The sequence below is a fragment of the Elephas maximus genome, chromosome 14, assembly GCF_024166365.1.
Source record: "Elephas maximus indicus isolate mEleMax1 chromosome 14, mEleMax1 primary haplotype, whole genome shotgun sequence".
In the NCBI taxonomy this organism is placed as follows: Eukaryota; Metazoa; Chordata; class Mammalia; order Proboscidea; family Elephantidae; genus Elephas; species Elephas maximus.
In genome coordinates this window covers 20,155,821-20,175,589 of record NC_064832.1, presented here as the reverse complement: position 1 = coordinate 20,175,589, position 19,769 = coordinate 20,155,821, and positions in this window count along the sequence as shown.

The window sequence follows — 19,769 nt, the reverse complement described above, 5'->3', positions numbered from 1 at the left end:
ACCAAGACATATTATAATCAAACTTGTCAAAATCAAAAATAAAGAGAGCTTTTTAAGAGCTGCTAGGGATAAACAAAAAGTATTCTACAAAGGAAAGTCAATAAGACTAAGCTTGGACTACTCAGCAGAAATCATGCAGGCAAGAAGGCAATGGGATGACATAAAAAGCTTGGAAGGAAAAAAATTAACGGCCAAGAATTATATATCCGCAAAGCTGTCTCTCAAATATGATGACAAAATTATGGCATTTCTAGAAAAACAGAAGTTTAGGGAATTTGTAAAAACCAAACCCTAATTACAAGAAACACTAAAGGGAGTCCTCCAGTTAGAAAATCAATAACATCAGATAACAATGCAAGGTGAACACAGGACAGAACAACCAGATATCAACCCAGATAGGGAAGGCACAAATAAATCAAAGCTAAAACACTGAAAATAGGGAAACAGAGAAGTCAATATGTAAAAGATGACAACATTAAAACAAAAAATAGGGATTAAATAATGAAGTCATAGATCATTCATATGGAGAGGAAGTCAGAGCAATACAAAGAAATAAAAGATTGGTTTAAACTTAGAAAAATAAAGGTAAATATTAAGGCAACCACAAAGGAAACTAACAACCCTACAACTCAAAATAACAAACAAGAAAAACATAAACACTCAGCAAACACAAAATCAACAACAAAGAAAAGGATGAAAAGAAAATACATAAATAAAAACAACTCAGTACAGAAAATTAAGTAGAAAAAAGAAACTGTCACACACAAAAAATTAATCAAAATGACAGAACTAAACTCATACCTGTCAATAATTAAACTGAATATAAAAGGACTAAATGCACCAATAAAGAGACAGAGAGTTGCAGATTGGATTGAAAAACATGATCCAACTATATGCTGCCTACAAGAGATACACCTTAGACTTAAAGACACAAACAAACTAAAACTCAAAGGATGGGAAAAGTATATATCAAGCAGACAACAATCGAAAGAGAGCAGAAGTGGCAATATTAATCTCTGACAAAATAGACTTTAAAGTAAAATCCACCACAAAGGATAAGGAAGGACAATATATAATGATTGAAGGGTCCATACACCAGGAGGACATAACCACGGTAAATGATAAATATTTATGCATCCAACAACAGGGCTTCAAAATACATAAAACAAACTCTAACAGCATTGAAAAGAAAAATAAACAGCTCCGCAATGATAGTAGGAGACTTCAAAACACCACTTACAGTAAAGGACAGAACATCCAGAAAGAAGCTCAATAAAGACATGGAAGATCTAAACGCCACAATCAACCAACTCGACCACATAAACATATACAGAACACCCCACCCAACAGCAACCAAGTATACTTTCTTTTACAATGTACATGGAACATTTTCCAGAATAGACCACATACTAGGCAATAAAGGAAGCCTTAACAGAATCCAAAGCACTGAAATACTACAAAGCATCTTTTCTGGTCATGAAACTATAAAAGTAGAAATCAGTAACAGAAAAAGCAAGGGAAAAAATAAAATACATGGAAACTGAACAACGTCTTCCTATAAAACCACTGGGTTATAGAAGAAATTAAGGATGCAATAAAGAAATTAATAGAATCAAATGAGAATGCAAACACATCCTACCAGAACCTTTGGGACACAGCAAAAGCAGTACTCAGAGGTCAGTTTACAGCAACAAATGCACACATCCAAAAAGAAGAAAGGGCCAAAATCAAAATATCAACCCTACAACTAGAACAAATAGAAACAGCAGCAAAAGAAGCCCTTGGGTACCAAGAAAGAGTAAATAATAAAAATTGGAGCAGAATGAAAAGAAACAGAGAATAGAAAAACAACTGAAAGAGTTAACAAGACCAAAAGCTGCTTCTTTGAAAAGATCAACCGTTGGCCAAACTGACAAAAGAAAACCAGAAGAGGAAGCAAATAACCTAAAGGAACTAAATAAACCTATAAAAAAAGAAGAGATTGAAGAGATAATTTAAAAACTCCCAACAAAAAAATACCCTGGCCCTGACCCTTCAAAGGAGAATTCCACCAGACTTTCACAAAAGAAACTTTGGGACACTAGCAAAAGCAATACTCAGTTATTTCAGGGCATAGAAAAGAATGGAATACTACCACACTCCTTATGTGAAGCCAGAATAACCCTGATTAAAAAAACCAGGTAAAGACACCACCAAAAAAGAAAATTACAGGCCTATTTCCCTCATGAACATTGATGAGAAAATCCTCAACAAAAGTCTAAACAATAGAATTCAACAACATATCGAAAAAATAATTCACCATGACCAAGTAGGATTCATACCAGGTATGGAGGGATAGTTCGACATTAGAAAAAAAAACAAAACAATGTAATCCATCACGTAAATAAAACAAAAGACAAGAACCACATGATCTTATCAACTGATGCAGAAAAGGCATTGGACAAAGTCCAACACCCATTCATGATAAAAACTCTCAGCAAAATAGGAATAGAAGCGAAATTCTGCAATGTAAAAAAGGGCATTTATATAAAGTCAACAGCTAACATCATTCTAAATGGAGAGTCTGAAAGCATTCCCCTTGAGAATGGGAACCAGACAAGGATGCCCTTTATCACCCCATTGACTCAACGTTGTGCTGGAGGTCCTAGCCAGAGCAATTAGTCTAGAAAAAGACTAAGAAATAAAAGGCATCCAAATTGGTAAGGAAGAAGTAAAAGTATCCCTATTTGCAGATGATATGATTTTATACACAGAAAACCCCAAAGTATCCACAAGAAAACTCCTGCAACGAATAGGAGATTTTAGCGGAGTATCAGGAGACAAGAACAACATACAAAAATCAGTTGGATTCCTCTACACCAACAAAGAGAACTTCGAAGAGGAAATCACCAAATCAATACCATTTACAATAGCCTCCAAGAAGTTAAAATACTCAGGAATAAATCTAACCAGAAATGGAAAAGACTTATACAAAGAAAACTACAAGACACTACTGCAAGAAACCAAGAGACATACATAAGTGGAAAAATATACCTTGCTTATAGATAGGAAGACTCAACATTGTGAAAATGTCAATTCTAACCAAAGCAATGTATAGATAAAATGCAATCTCAATCCAAATTCCAACATTTTTTAGGTAGATGGAGAAACAAATAACCAACTTCATTTGGAAAGGGAAGAGGCCCCAGATAAGAAAAGCATTACTGAAGAAGAGGAACAAAGTAGGAGGCCTCACACTACCTGATTTTAGAACCTATTATACTGCCATGGTAGTCAAAACAGACTGGTACTGGTACAACAGATACATAGACCAATGGAACAGAATTAAGAATCCAGACATAAATCCATCCACAAATGAGCAGCTGATATTTGCAAAGACCCAAAGTCTGTTAAATGGGGAAAAGACAGTCTCTTTAACAAATGGTGCTGGCATAAATGGATATCCACCTGCAAAAAAATGAAACAAGACTCATACCTCCCACCATGCACAAAAACTAACTCAAAATGGATCAAAGACCTGAATATAAAAAGATAAAAATCATGGAAGAAAAAATAGGGACAATGCTAGAAGCCCTAATATATGGCATAAACAGAATACAAAACATTATTAACAGTGCACAAACACCAGAAGAGAAACTAGATAACTGGGAGCTCCTAAAAATCAAACACCTATGTTCATCCAAAGACTTCAGCAAAAGAGTAAAAAGACAACATACAGACTGGGAAAAAAAGTTTGGTTTTGACATAGCTGATCAGTGTCTAATCTATAAAATCTATACCATACTGCAAAACCTCAACACAAAAAGACAAATAACACAATTAAGAAGTGGACAAAGGATATGAACTGACATTTCACCAAAGAAGACATTTAGGTGGCTAACAGATACATGAGGAAATGCTCATGATCATTAGCCATTAGAGAAATGCAAATCAAAACTACAATGAGATACCATCTCACCCCAACAAGGCTGTCATTAATCAAAGAAACAAAAAATAATAAATGTTGGAGAGGTTGTGAAGAGAGTGGAACACTTATACGCTGCTAGTGGGAATGTATAATGGTACAACCATTTTGTGAATCAATTTGGCACTTCCTTAAAAAGCTAGAAATAGAAGTACCATACCATCCAGCAATCCTACTCCTTGGAATATATCCTAGAGAAATAAGAGATGTCACATGAATAGATATATGAACATGCATGTTCATTGCAGCATTGTTCACAATAGCAAAAAAGATTGAAACAACCAAGGTGCCCATCAATGGACGAGTGGATAGACAAATTATGGCAAATCACACAATGTAATACTACACAACAATAAAGAACAATGATAAATTCGTAAGACATCTCATAATGTGGATGAATCTGGAAGACATTATGCTGAGTGAAATCAGTCAGTCGCAAAAGGACAAATATTGTATGAGACCACTAATATAAGAACTCAAAAAATGTTTAAAAACAGAAGAAAACATTCTTTGATGGTTTTGAGGGTGGAGACAGAGGGAGAGGGGTGTTCACTAACTAGATAGTAGAGAATTATCTTAGGTGAAGGAAAAGACAACACACAGTACAAGGGACATCAGCACAACGGGACTAAAACAAAAGCTAAGAAGTTTCCAGAATACAACCAAACACTTGGAGGAACAGGGTACCAGTGTTGGGGGCCTGGGTACCATGGCTTCAGGGAACATCTACATCAATTGGCATAACAAAGTTTATTTAGAAAATGTTCTGCATCCCACTTTTGGTGAGTGGCATCTGGGTGTTAAAAGCTTGCAAATGGCCATCTAAGACACCTCGATTGGTCCCAATCCACCTGGAGCAAAGGAGAATGAACACCAAATACACAAGGAAAATATAAGCCCAGAGACAGAAAGGGCCACATGAACTAGAGACTCCATCAGCCTGAGACCAGAACTAGATGGTTCCCGGCTACCATTAATGACTGCCCTGACAGGGAACACAACAGAGAGTCCCTGATGGAGCAGGAGAAAAGTGCTCAAATTCTCATAAAAAGACCAGACTTAGTGGTCTGACTGAGACTGGAGGGACCCCGAAAAACATGCCCCCCCTGACTGTCTGTTAGCCCAGAATTAAAACCTATCCCGAAGCCAACTATTCAAAGATTAGACTGGACTATAAGACATAAAATCAAACTCGTGAAGTGTGTGCTTCTTAGTTCAAATAGATACATGAGACTAAATGGGCAGCTCCTGTCTGGAGGCAAGATGAGAAGGCAGAAAGCAACAGGAGCTGGATGAATGGACACTGGATATCTGAGGTGGAAAGGAGGAGTGTGCTGTCACATCATAAGGGAGAGCAACTAGGGTCTCATAACAACGTGTGTATAAATTTTTGCATGAGAAACTAACTTGATCTGTAAACTTTCATTTAAAGCACAATAGAAAAAAAAAAGTGGGATTTGAGAGTGGCTCCTGAGTTTGAAAATCTCATGCTGGTTGGTGCTTGAGTCCTAACTAGCCTTATGTAGCTTGTAATACAGGAGACCTAAATGGTTCCACACAAAGCTACACTTATAAGACATATATTTGGAAGATGGGTGCTGTATCTATTAAATATCTGCCACCAAACCTGCTGACAAAAGACATATGCCCTTGAATGAAAGAATCCACTAAAAAATTACAACCTAGCTGATACAACAAATGAGAACAATGTTGAGCAGAAATCTAGAGGATTCTTTCAAAAAAAAAAAACATTCTAAGCAGACGTAACAAAATTTCAATCTTTCTTTTGAAGTTTGTCTTAGTTACCTCATGCTGCTGTAACACAAATGCCACAAATGAGTGGTTTTAGAGAACAGAAATTTATTTTCTCACCATTCTGGAGACTAAAAGTACAAATCACAATGTCAGCTACATAGATCCTTTTCTTGTCGGTAGCTTGGGTCCCTTGACTTACAGGCAATGCTCACATGGTATCTTTCTTTCCAAGTATATATGTGGTCCTTCTGTGTCTATTCTGCTCTTTTGATAATTCAGAACTGATTAGGTTTAGGACACGCCCTGTATGATACAGGCCCATTAACATACAAAGAAAACCTTATGCCCAAAGGGGATTAAGTCCACAGGTATAGGGGTTAGGATTTGCAACACGTTTTTGGAGGGGAGGGAAAAATTCAACCCATAATAAGGTCTATTAAGTTAAATGCTAACATATAATTATAGAAATAGTAGGAGGTGGAGCCAACATGGCACTATAGACAGAAGCAGCACACTGTCCCTCTACAGCAAATACCTGAAAAACTAAGTAAAACAGAGACAGACATCAATCATGGAACCCTAAGAGTCAAATGAAGTGATAAAGAACTCAGCCAAGCACCGAATAGAATAAGAAACTGACAGAGAAGAGAGCGAGAAGAGATACGTATAGAGGTCCCCTATTAGTAACACAACATAGACTTGCCATCTTGGACTCCTTTTGGAGATCAGTGGACAGAGAGTATGAGAAAGCAGCTTCATGGAGCTCCCAGCCAGTAACCAGCGATATATCCTTCCCCACCCAACATCCTTCTCCCCCCTGCTCAGCCTCTGCAGCTTCCTAGCTGGCTGTGGTCACTCAGCCGACTGGGAAGTGCAGTGTCCATGCTGCTTGGATTCGTCCTCCCACATTGGATATTGGCCAACAGGGAGTGTGGGAAAGCAGCTTCATGGAGCTCCCAGCAGGAGACAGAACACCCAGTAACCAGCTATGTATGCTTTCCTGCCCCCATTCTTCTCCCCCTGCTCTACCTCTGCTGTTTCCTGCCAGCCACACTCCTCTTGGCCAGGGCTTCGATTTGCTCCATCCACAATGGCTGGGTCCATCAATGCCGTTTGTTTGTTTCTGATGTTGCTTTTTTTTGGCTTCTTTTGGTTTCCTCCCTGCCTCTCACCACCTCCTTCCCCATCCATTCTCTCGAACACCTGGCTTCATGTGGAAGCTTTCCTTCTTCTTGAAAGGCTGTGAAGTGCCACTCCACCAGGAAACTGCTTCCCTGGACCATGCCACCACATTGGTGGGATCCCTGGGACCTTTTTGTTTATTTTATTTTGTTTTGTTCGTTCATTTGTTTTCTTTTTCTTTTCACTGCTTGGGAGCCCCTTCTAGCCAGGCTCTACCGTGCTGTCTGGAAGCCACTTCCCCAGTCTTCACAGCTGCACTGATGGAGTTCCTGGGAGCATTTCTTTCTATTTTATTTTCTTTTTCTTGTTTTTCCTTTCTTGTTTTCATTTCTCCACTCCACCAGCAAGCTACCTTGGCACTGTTTTTGTTTGTTTGTCTCTTTAGTTTGCTTGTTTGTTTTTTTGTGGCTCCTGTTTCTCTCTTCTCTCTCTCTCCTTTCCCATACCTATCTTAGCTCCACATATCACAACCTCCTCCCTCCTTCCTGCCTACCTGCACTGTGTGCTAAACATCACATCCCCAAACAGCACAGGCAGGGCCTACCGGAACCTACCCAGCACTGATTCCTGGCCCACCCTGTTGGCCCTAGTATGTACCACAAACAACCCATTCCAGCCCCTCCTCTTGAGCTGGACCTGCCTGCTGCACCATAGCTGAGCAACTGGCCCTGCCCACTGAACAAGTAGGTAAAAAATGTCATGTCCAGAGACAAGCAAAGAACACACAGCCTACTTGCTCAGACATAACCAAATAAAACAAAAAGTAGGATGAAACAAACAAGTCCACAATGAAGAAATGAAGAAAATAACTACTGAATGTCCCAAAGACAGCAGACAATATCAAAATATATATGTATAAAAAGGACAGAATGTTTCCAGTAGGCATCAAAAATAAAACACCAGACGACTTTCCAGTAGAAGAAAAGGCACTAGAACTACTTGATAGGGAGTTCAAATCTCTAAATGTTCAGAGCTATCCAAGGCCTGAAAAAAATGAGGCTAAAACACACAAACTTATGGAAAAGGCAGACAAATTTATGGAAAATACAGACAAAAAAATGGAAGAATTCAGGAAAATTATACAGTAACAAAATACCCAAATAAATGCAAGACTATAAATCATACAAAATCAGCAATTAGAAATCCAAAAGGTAAACAACAAAATTTCAGAAATGGACAGAGTCATAGAAGGGCTGAGGAGCAGGTTTGAACAGTGGAAGACAGGGTCAGCAAAATTGAAGCCAAAAACTTAGATACAACTCTGTTTAAAGAAAAATCAGAAAAAAGAACAAAGAAAAATGAATAAACACTGAGATTGTTGTGGGGTAAAATCAAAAGCAAAAATTTGAGAGTTATTGGAGTTCCAGAGCAGGAGGAGAAAACAGAAAACAGAGGATCACTGAAGAATTGCTAACAGATAACTTCCCTAATATCATGAAAGATGAAAAGCTGACCATGCAAGAAGCTCAATGAACCCCATATAGGAGAGACTCCAAAAGGAAATCACCAAGACATATCATAATTACACTTGCTAAAACCAAAGACAAAGAAACAATCCTGAGAGCAGCTAAAAAAAACAAAAAGTCACATACAGAGGGGAAACAATAAGACTAAGCTCTGATTATTCTGCAGAAACCATTCAGGCAAGAAGGCAATGTGATGATATACATAGAACCTTGAAAGAAAAAATTGCCAACCAAGGATAATATATCCTGCAAAACTGTCATTCAAATATGATAGTGATATTAGGACATTTCCAGATAAACAAAAAATAAGGAAATATGTAAAAACCAAATCAAACTTACAAAAATTATGAAAGAGTCCTTTGGTTTGAGAACAAACAACTTCAGACAACATCCTAAATCTAATACACAGAGTGTATCAGCCAGATACCAACCTAGGAAATGAACCCTCAAGGACTATCCACAACCAAAAGAATTACAACAGGGAACCAGAGAGGTTAATCTGTAAATGACAACAGTGTCAGAACAATAAAAGAGGGAATAAACAGCATCGGTATAGAACTTTCTAATGGAGAGGAAGTCAAGGTGATACCAAGTAATAACAGACTGGTTCAAGCCTAGGAAGGTAAGGGTAATTTTCAAGGTAACCACAAAGAAAGTCAACACACCTACGCATCAAAATAGAGAAGAAAAACATAAAGTCTCAGTAAAAACAATACCTACAAAAACAAAAGAAAGGAAAAAAATAAAAGGAACTCAGCACAGGAGAGCAAAAGGAACAAAGAAAATGTCAATACCACAAAAGAAAGCACTACAAAGTGACAGCAAAAAACTCACACCTATCAATAATTACACTGATTGGTAATGCCCTAAATGTACCTATAAAGAGACAGAGAGTAACAGAATGGATTAAAAAAAAGGATCCATCAATATGCTGTCTACAAGAGACACACCTTACAAACAAGGATGCAAAATTATTAAAAATCAAAGAATGGAAAAAATATATCAAGCAAACAGCTACCAAAAAAGGGCAGAAGCAGCAATAAAAATTTCAGATAAAATAGGTTTTAAAACAAAATTCACCATAAAAGACAGAGGGCAGATAAAATGATTAAAGGGATGATCCATCATGAAGACATAACCATAATAAATATCTACCCACCCAATGACAGGGCTTTAAAATACATAAAACAAACTCTAATAGCACTGAAAAGAGAAACTGACAGTTCCACAACAATAGTAGGAGACTTGAACACACCACTCTCAGTAAAGCACAGAACATCTAGAAAGAAACTCAGCAAAGATACAGAAGAGCTAAAGGGCACAATCAGCCAACTTGATCTCATAAATATATATAGAACACTCCACCTTACAGCTGCAAAGTACACATTCTTTTCCAATGCACGTAGAACATTCTCCAGAATAGGACATGTTAGGTAACAGAGAAACCCTCAACAAAGTTCAAAACTTTGAGATAATTCAAAGTATATTATCCGACCACAATGCCATCAAGGTAAAAATTAACAATAGGAAGAGCAGGGAAAAAAAATCAATTGCATGGAAACTGAATAACACCCTGCTTAAAAATCACTGGGTATTAGAAGAAAGAGATGGAATAAAAAAATTCCTAGAATCAAACAAGAATGAAAACAAATCATACTAAGAACTTTGGGGCACAGCTGAGGCAGTCCTCAGAGGTCAATTTATAGCAATAGATGCACACATCAAAGAAGAAGTGAGAGAAAAAAATAAAAGTGTTAGCTAGATAACTCAAACAAAGAGAAAGACAACAAAAAAAGCCCACAGCCACCAGAAAAATAAAATAATAAGATCAGTGCAGAAATAAATGAAATAGAGAATAGAAAACAATAGAAAGAATCTTCAAAACCAAAAGTTGGTTCTTCAAATGGATCAAAAATATTGACAAACCACTGGCCTAATTGACAAAAGAAAAACAGGAGAGGATGTAAATAACCCAAATAAGAAATGAAATGGACATTACAACAGACCCAACTGAAATAAAAAGAGCCATAGCAGAGTTTCACAAAAAACTATACTGCAACAGATTTGAAAGACTAAATGAAATGGACAAATTTCTAGAAACACACTACCTACCCAAACTAACACAAAATAATGTTGAATATCTGAACAGACACATAAAAAGAGTAGAGAATAAAAATGTAATTAAAAAAAAAAAAAACCTCCCAACAAAAAAAAAGCTCTGGCCCAGATGGCTTCAATGGAAAATTCTACCAAGCATTCAGAAAACTTACATCAGTACTACTGAAACTATCTTAGAACATAGAAAAAGAAGCAAGACTTCCAAATTCATTCTATGAAGCCAGCATAACCCTAATACCAAAACCAGGCAAAGACACCACAAAAAAAGATTACATACATGAATGTAGATGCAAAAATTCTCAACAAATTCTAGCCAATAGAATTCAGCATCATATCAAAAAAATAATAACCATGACCAAGTAGGATTCTTACCAGGTATGCAAAGATGTTTCAAAATTAGAAAATCAATCAAAGTAACCCACCACATAAATAAAAGGGAAGAAAAGAATCACACGATCATCTCAATCGACTCAGAAAAGGCATTCAACAAAGTCCAACACCCATTCCTGATAAAAACTCTCAATAAAATAGGTGTAGAATGGAAATTTCTCAACATAATAAAGGGCATCTCTTCAAAACAAGCAGCCAACGTCAATCTTAATGGCGAGAAGCTGAAAACATTCGCCTTGAGAACATGAACAAGACAAGGATGCCCTTTATCATTTAACGTTGTGCTGGAAGTTCTAGTTTGAGCAGAAATAAAGGTCATCCAAATTGGTAATGAAGTAGTTAAACTGTCCCTATTTGCAGATGATAAGATACTATACAGAGAAAATGCAAAAGACTCCAAAGAAAACTACTGGAACTAATAGAAAGATTCAGCAGAGTAGCAGGATATAAGATAAACATACAAAAATCAGCTGGATTCCTATACACCAATAAAGAGAAGGATGAAAAGGAAACCAGGAAAACCATACCATTTATAATAGCTCCTAAAGAAAACTTGGGAATAAATCTAACCAGGGATGTAAAAGACTTATACAAAGAAAACTACAAAACACTACTGCAAGTAACCAAAAGAGATCTACATAAATAGATATACATTACCGTGCTCATGGATAGGTAGACTCAACATGGTGAAAATGACAATTCTACCCAAAGCAATTCACAAATGCAATGCAATCCTTACCCAAAGACCGAAAACATTCTTTAAATAGATGGAAGAACTAATCATTAACTTTATATGGAAAGGGAAGAAGCCCTGGATAAGTAAAGCACTATTGAAGAAGAAGAATGAAGTAGAAGGAGGTAGTCAAAACAGATTCATTGACCAATGGAACAGAATTGAGAAACCAAACGTAAATCCATCCACCTGTGATTACCTGATCTTCAACAAGGGCCCAAAGTCCATCAAATGGGGGAAAAGACAGTCTTTTTACCAAATGGTGCTGGCAGAACTGTATATCCATCTGCAAAGGAATGAAACAGGACCCACATACATCACACCATACCACACAAAACTAATTCAAAATGGATTAAAGACCTAGATATATAGCCATAAACTATGAAGTTTGGAGAAGAAAGGATAGGATCAAAACTAGAGGCCCTAATAAACAGCATTAATGGGATACAAACCATAACCAACAAAACACAAACTCCAGAATATAAACTAGCTAATTGGGATTTTCTAAAAATTAACACTTACGCTCATCAAAAGACTTTACCAAAAGAGAACCTACTGACTGGAAAAAAAAATTAGGTGTTACAATCAGACAAAAGCCTAATATCTAAAATCTATAGGAAAATCCAACGCCCCTACAACAAAAAGACAAATTAAAAAATGGGGAAAGGAAATGAACAGACATTTTACCAAAGAAGACATTCATACGGCCAACAGACACATGAGGAAATGGTTGCAATCACTAGCCATTAGAGAAATGAAAATCAAAACCACAATGAGATACCATCTCACACCAGCATTACTGGCATGAATGAAAAAAAACAAAAAATGACAAATGTTGGAGAGGCTGCAAGGAGATCTGAACTCTTATGGACTGCTGGTGGGAATGAAAACGATACAACCATTTTGGAAAACAATCTGGTGCTTTCTTAGAAAGCTAGAAATAGAAATAACATATGATCCAGCAATCCCACTCCTAGGACTATAACTTAGAGAAATAAGAGGCAGAGCCATCACACAAATAGACATATGCATACCCATGTTCATTGCAGCATCGTTCACAGTACCAAAAAGATGGAAACAACCTGGATGCACATCGACAGATGAATGGATAAGCAAACTATGGTATATACACACAACGGAGTATTATGCAACAATAAAGAACAATGATGAACCTGTGAAGTATCTCATAACATGAATGAATCTGGAGGGCCTCATGTGGAGTGAAATAAGTCAATCACAAAAGGATAAATATTGTATGAGACCACTACTGTAAAAACTCATGAAAAAGTTTACACACAAAAAGAAACAATTTTTGATGGTTACGAGGAAGAGGAAGCTGGGGAGATGAGTGGTAATTTTGGTGAAGGGTAAGACAGTACACAATACTGGGGAAGGCAGCACAACTTGTATAAGCCAAGGTCATGGAAGCTCCGTAGACACACCTAAACCCCCTGAGGGATCAAATTGCTGGGCTGGGGGCTGTGGGGACCATGGTCTTGGGGAACATGTAGGTCAATTGGCATAACATAGTTTATAAAGATAATGTTCTACATTCTTCTTTGGTGAGCAGCTTCCAGGGTCTTAAAAGCCTGTGAGTGGCCATTTAAGATACTCCACTGGTCTCACCCCTTCAGGAGCAAGGAAGAAGAAAACTAAAGATACAATTGAAAGATTAATCTCAAGGACTAATTGACCACATCTACCACGACCTCCACCAGACTGAGTCCAGTATAGCTAGATGGTGCCCGACTACCACCACTGACTGCTCTGGCAGGGATCACAATAGTGGGTCCTGTGCAGAGCTGGAGAAAAATGTAGAACAAAACTCTAGCTTGCAAAAAATGATCTGACTTACTGGCCTGACAGACACTGGAGAAACCCCGAGAGTATGGCCCCCGGACACCCTTTTAGCTCAGTAATGAACTCACTCCTGAGGTTTACCCTACAGCCAAAGATTAGGCAGACCCATAGGACAAAGTGAGACCAAAGGGGCACACGAGCCCTGGGGCAAGGTCTAGAAAGTAGGAGGGGACAAGAAAGCTGGTAACAGGAACCTAAGTTGGAGAAGGGAGAGTGTTAACATATCATGGGGTTGTTAACCAATGTCATAAAACAATGTGTACTAACCGTTTAACGAGAAACAGGTTTGTTCTGCAAACCTTCATCTAAAGTACAATAAAAAAAAAAGAATTAATAGGAATCAAGACAAAAAAATTTGCAACTCCAAATTTAAATATATAGCTTCAGTGATTTTAGTGAATGTTGAAAGCAACAACTGCTGAAAGAGATCATTTTTTTCATCAGAGGTTTCAAAACATGCAAAGTGGATAAGCACAAGGTATTCCCAAGATAAATCTGTGGATATATACCACCCAGAAATGCCTAGGTCATAAAAGCCACCCAGTAGGAAAATATGAATAAATAGCATTGGGAAAAAATTAGCAATAACCCAATGATTGAGGAACTAAAGAGGAATTGCTTCATTCAGCTTGATGGACCAAGACATCTTAATGTACCTTATAAATTAGTGGAAGAAATATGTTTCCCATGTAGAACAGGAGAATTCAGCTTCAAACAAACTGGAACTCCCAGCCTGATGATAATGTACCCACACGGTCTCAAACTTAAACCACTGGGGAAGCTTGTGCAGTCCTTATGCAAGTTTCTGACAAAACCAGAATAAGCTGGACTCTTTGGAGGAATACTAGCACTAACAACTATCTCTCTGGGGAAGAAAATCCTGATTTATAGCATCTGGCAATATTGTAGTAGATCCTCCCTCCACAGCCAGTTTTAAGCTGCCTATAGGACTTCACTGATCACAAAGATAGGAAGAAACGGGTACAATTGACTTTTGCCACCTGTTTTTAAGAGACCAGCTCCATCTCTTAAGAGCCAATTGTCCTTACAGCTCTCAATTACCACCACTTGCCAGAGAGTCGACTTGGACTCATGAAGACGCCATGGCTATCAGGGTACAACTGGGTTCCATAGGGATTTCAGTGACTGATTTTAGAAAGTAGTTTGCCAGGCCTTTCTCCCAAGATGCCTCTGGGTGTACTTGAAATTCCAGCCTATTACGTATGCATATATATCATTACATATTACATATGCGTATACATTACATATACATATACATTACATATATATATACCACTGTGCCACCAGGGTTTTCTATGTAGATATACACACACACACATACATATACGTAAAATGATGTAGAGAAGTTTTATGATATAATTTAAGTAAAATGAATGAATTAAGGAAGACTTTTCTTTCTTTGGAAACCCTGGTGGTGCAGTGGTTAAGAGCTACAGCTGCTAACCAAAAGTCGACAGTTCGAATCCACCGGGCACTCCTTGGAAAGTCTATGGGGCAGTTCTACTCTGTCCTGTAGGGTTGCTATGAGTCAGAATCCACTCGATGGCAATGGGTTTGAGTTTTTTTGTTTTGTTTCATTTTCCTTCCTCAAACAATCACATACAACTTAACACAAGGTACCAGGTGTTCCTCTAATGCTGTAAGAATGTTAACTCATTTAATCTTCTCATGTCAGTTGCCATCAAGTAGATCCCTATTCATGGCAACTCCATATGTATCAGAGTAAACTGTGCTCCATAGGGTTTTCAATGTTTGACTTTTGGAAGTAGAACACCAGACCTTTCTTCCAAGGCACCTCTGGCTGGATTCAAACCTGCAAGCTTCAGTTACCAACTAAACCCATTAACCTTTTGCATCACCCAGGGATACTAATTCTTAATTAAGGTGCTAGTAAGAATCAACAAAACAGGTTAAAATCAGCCCAGGTGCGTTGCATCATCAGGATGCTACCATTTTAAGCAGCAACAGGAAACCAAACTGAAAGTCTTCACCAAAAAAGAAAGGAGTTTCCTAGATTTAGTGTTCCTGGATTACCAGTAGCCTGGATGGGAAAATAACACACAAATGATACAACGAACCAGTAGTAGATATTTTTAGACCTATCCGTAAGAAAAAGACCAAAAGCCATAACCAAACACGTTGTCGTTGAGTCAACTCGGACCCATAGCGGGCCTGTAGAACAGAGTAGAACCACCCCATAGGGTTTCCGAAGAGCGGCTTGTGGATTTGAACTGCCGACCTTTTGGTTAGCAGCCAAACTCTTAACCACTGTGCCACCAGGGCTCCAAGAAAAAGACAGGAGGTGATTAAAGCAGAACCAGGACGAGATAATTCCTATTCTTTTGTTCATTTTCTAATTTTATTGTGTTTTAGGTGAAAGTTTACAGGGCAAATTGTTTCCTCATTCAGAAATTTATTCACAAATTGTTTTGTGGTTGGCTGTAATCCCCACAGTGTGTCAGCACTCTCCCCATACCCCTTTACATCTGGGTGCCCCTTGTCCATTTTTCCACTTTTCTTATCCCTTCCTGCCTTCTCATCTTTGCTTTTGGGCATCTATTGCCCATTTGACTTCTTATACTTGCTTGAACTAATGAGCAGTTTCCTCACATGTGTTATTCTTTGTTTTATAGGCCAATCTAATCTTGGGCTTAAAGGTAGACTTCAGGAGTGGCTTCAGTTCTAAGTTAGCAGTGTGTCCAGGTGCCATAGTCTCGGGAGTTCCTTCAGTCTATCAGACCGGTAAGTCTGGTCTTTTGTAGTGAATTTGAATTTTGTTCTACATTTTTCTCCTACTATCCCTGTGGTCCCTGTCAGAGCAGTGAGTGGTGGTAGCCAGGTATCATCTAGTTGTGCTGGGCTTAGGCTGGTGGAGGCTGTGGTAGTTGTGATCCATTCGTGCTTTGACTAATATGTTCCCTGTGTCCTTGGATTTCTTCATTCTCCTTTGCTCCAGAAGAGATGGGACCATAGATGTATCTTAGATGGCAGCTCACAAGCCTTCAAGTCCCCATAAGCTACTCACCAAAGTAGGATGTAGAGCATTTTCTTTATGAACTATATTATGCCAGTTACCTAGATGTCCCCTGAGATCATGGTCCCCAGCCCTCAGGCCCAGTAACTTGGTCCCTCAAGGTGCTTGAATATGTCTAGGAAGTCTATGACTTTGCCCTTGTCAAGTTGTGCTGACTTCCCCTATGTTGTGCCTTGTCCTTCCTTCACCAGAGTTAATACTTGTCTACTACCTAGCTAGTGATTTCCCTTCCCCACTTCTCCCCTCCATCATAACAAGCAAAGATTGTTTTTTTCTGTGTGTAAACCTTTTCTTGGGTTTTTATAATAGTGGTCTGATACAATAAATGCCTTTCTGTGATTGACTTATTTCATTCAGCATAATGCCTTCCAGATTTATCCAAGTCATGAGAAGTTTTGAGGATTCACCACTGTTCTTTATAATTGCGCAGTATTCCTCTGTGTGTATGTACTATAGTTTGTTCAACCATTCATCTGTTGATGGGCACTTAGTTGTTTCCATCTTTATGCTATATTGTGAACAAGGGTGAGCATATGTCTATTCGTGTTATAGCTCTTATTTTCCTAGGAGTGGGATTGCTGGATCTATGGTATTTCTATTTCTATCTTTTTAAGGAAGTGCCATATCATTTTCCGTAGTGGTTGTACCATTTTACATTCCCACCAATAGTGCATAGAGTTTCAATGTCCCCACAACCTCTCCAACTTTTGTTATTTTCTGTTTTATTAGTGCCAGTAATGTCAGGGTGAGATGGCATTTCATTGTAGTTTTGATATGCACTTCTCTAATGGGTAGTAATCAGGAGCATTTCCTCATGTGTCTGTAATCTGTCTGAATGTCTTCTTTATTAAAGTGTCTGGTCATATCCTTTGCTCATTTTTTAAATTGGGTTATTTGCCTTTTTGTTGTCAAGGTGATGAAGTATTGTATAGGTTTTATAGATTAGAGCCTTGTAGGATATGTCATAGCTAATTTTTTTTTTTCGCAATCTGTAGGTTCGATTTTTACTCTTCAGATGAAATCTTTTGATGACCGTAAGTGTTTAGTTTTTAGGAGCTCCCAGTTACCTAGTTTAATTTCTGGTGTTTGTGCATTGTCAGCTACGGTTTGTATTGTATTAATGCCATATATTAGAGTCCCTAGCATTGTCTCTATTTTTTCTTCCATGATCTTTATCATTTTTGGTTTTATTTTTAGGTCTTTGATCCATTTTTAGTTTGTTTTTGTGTATGGTGTGAGCTATGAGTTCTGTTTCATTTCTTTACAAATGACATCCAGTGTTGCTAGAACAATTTGTTAAAAAAGACTGTCTTTTCCCCACTTGATGGACTTTGGTTCTTTGTCAAAGATCAGCTGACCATAGGTAGATGTTGTCTTGGTCATCTAGCACTGCTATAACAGAAATACTACAAGTGGATGGCTTTAACAAAGAGAAATTTATATTCTCCCAGTAAAGTAGGCTAAAAGTCCAAATTCAGGGCGTCAGCTCCAGGGGAAGGCTTTCTCTCTCTGTTGGCTCTGGAGGAAGGTCCTTGTCCTCAATCTTCCCCTGGTCGAGGAGCTTCTCATGTACAGGGACCCCAGGTCCAAAGGAGGCACTCTGCTCCCAGTGCTGCTTTCTTGGTTGTATGAGGTCCCCAACTCTCTGCTCACCTCCCCCTCCTTCCATCTCCTGCAAGATAAAAGGTGGTACAGGCTGCACCAGAAGGAAACTCCCTCTATATTGGATCAGTGATGTGATCCCAGCAAGGGTGCCACAAGCCCATCCCAATCCTTCCCAGTACAAAACTACAATCACAAAATAGAAGACAACCACACAATACTATGAATCATATCCCAGCCAGATAGACACATGCATTTTCTGAGGGACACAATCCAGTCCATGACAGATGGATTTATGTCTGGGTTCTCCACTCTGTTCCATTGGTCTCTATGTCTGTAAAAGTACCAGGCTGCTTTGACTACTGTGGCTGTATAGCAGGTTCTGAGATCAGGTAGTGTGAGGGCTCCTACTTTGTTATTTTTCAACAATGCTTTGTTTATGTAGGGCCTCTTTGCTTTCCATATAAAATTGGTGATTAGTTTTTCCATCTTGTTAAAAAATGCTGTTGGTATTGGGATTGGGATTGTATTATATCTGTAGATAGTATTGGGTAGAAGTGATATTTTCACAATGTTTTGTCTTCCTATCCTTTAGCATGGTAAGTTTTTCCATTTATGTAGCTCTCTTTTGGTTTCTTACAGTAGTGTTTTGTAGTTTTCTTTGTATAGGTCTTTTAAGTCCCTGGTTACATTTATTCCTTATTTTATCTTTTTAGGGCTATTATAAGTGGTATTGTTTTTCTGAATTCCTTTTTGAAGTCCTTGGTGTAGAGGAATCCAATTGATTTTTGTGTCCTTGTATTCTACTACTCTGCTAAATCTTTCTATTAGTTCCAGTAGTTTTCTTGTGGAATCTTTGGAGTTCTCTATACACAGGATCATATCATCTTCGAATAGGAATAGTTTTCGTTCTTCCGTCCCAATTTGGATACACCTTATCTCTTTTTCTTGCCTTCTTGCTCTAGATAGGACTTCCAGAACAATGCTAAATAGGAGTGGTGATAAAGAGCATCCTTCTCTTGTTCTGTTTTCCGGGAGGATGCTTTCAGACTCTCTCCACTAAGAATAACGTTGGGTATTGGTTTTGTGTAGATAACCTTTATTATGTTGAAGAATTTCCCTTCTACTCCTATTTATTGAGAGTTTTTATCAGGAATGGGTGTTGGACTTTATCAAATGCCTTTTCTGCATCAATTGAGATGATCATATGATTTTTTTACCTTTGTTCTACTTCTGTGGTGAATTATGTTGATTGATTCTCTAATGTTGAATCATTCTTGCGTACCTGGTATGAATTGCACTTGATTGTCGTGTATTATTTTTTCATTTGGTGCTATCTTCTATTGGGTAGAATTTTGTTGAGAATTTTTGCATCTATATTCGTGAGAGATATTGGTTTGTAATTTTCATTTTTTGTGGTGTTTCTTTCCTGGCTTTGGTATCAGGGATATGATGACTTCATAGAATGAATTTGGGAGTATGCCTCCCTTTTCTATACTCTGAAATAATTTGACTAGTATTGGTGTGAGGTTTTCTCTGAATATTTAGAAGAATTCACCAGTGAAGCCGTTCTGGCCAGGTTTTTGTTGTTGGGAGTTTTTTTTTTTTTTTTTTTAATTACCTCTTTAATCTCTTCTCTTGTTA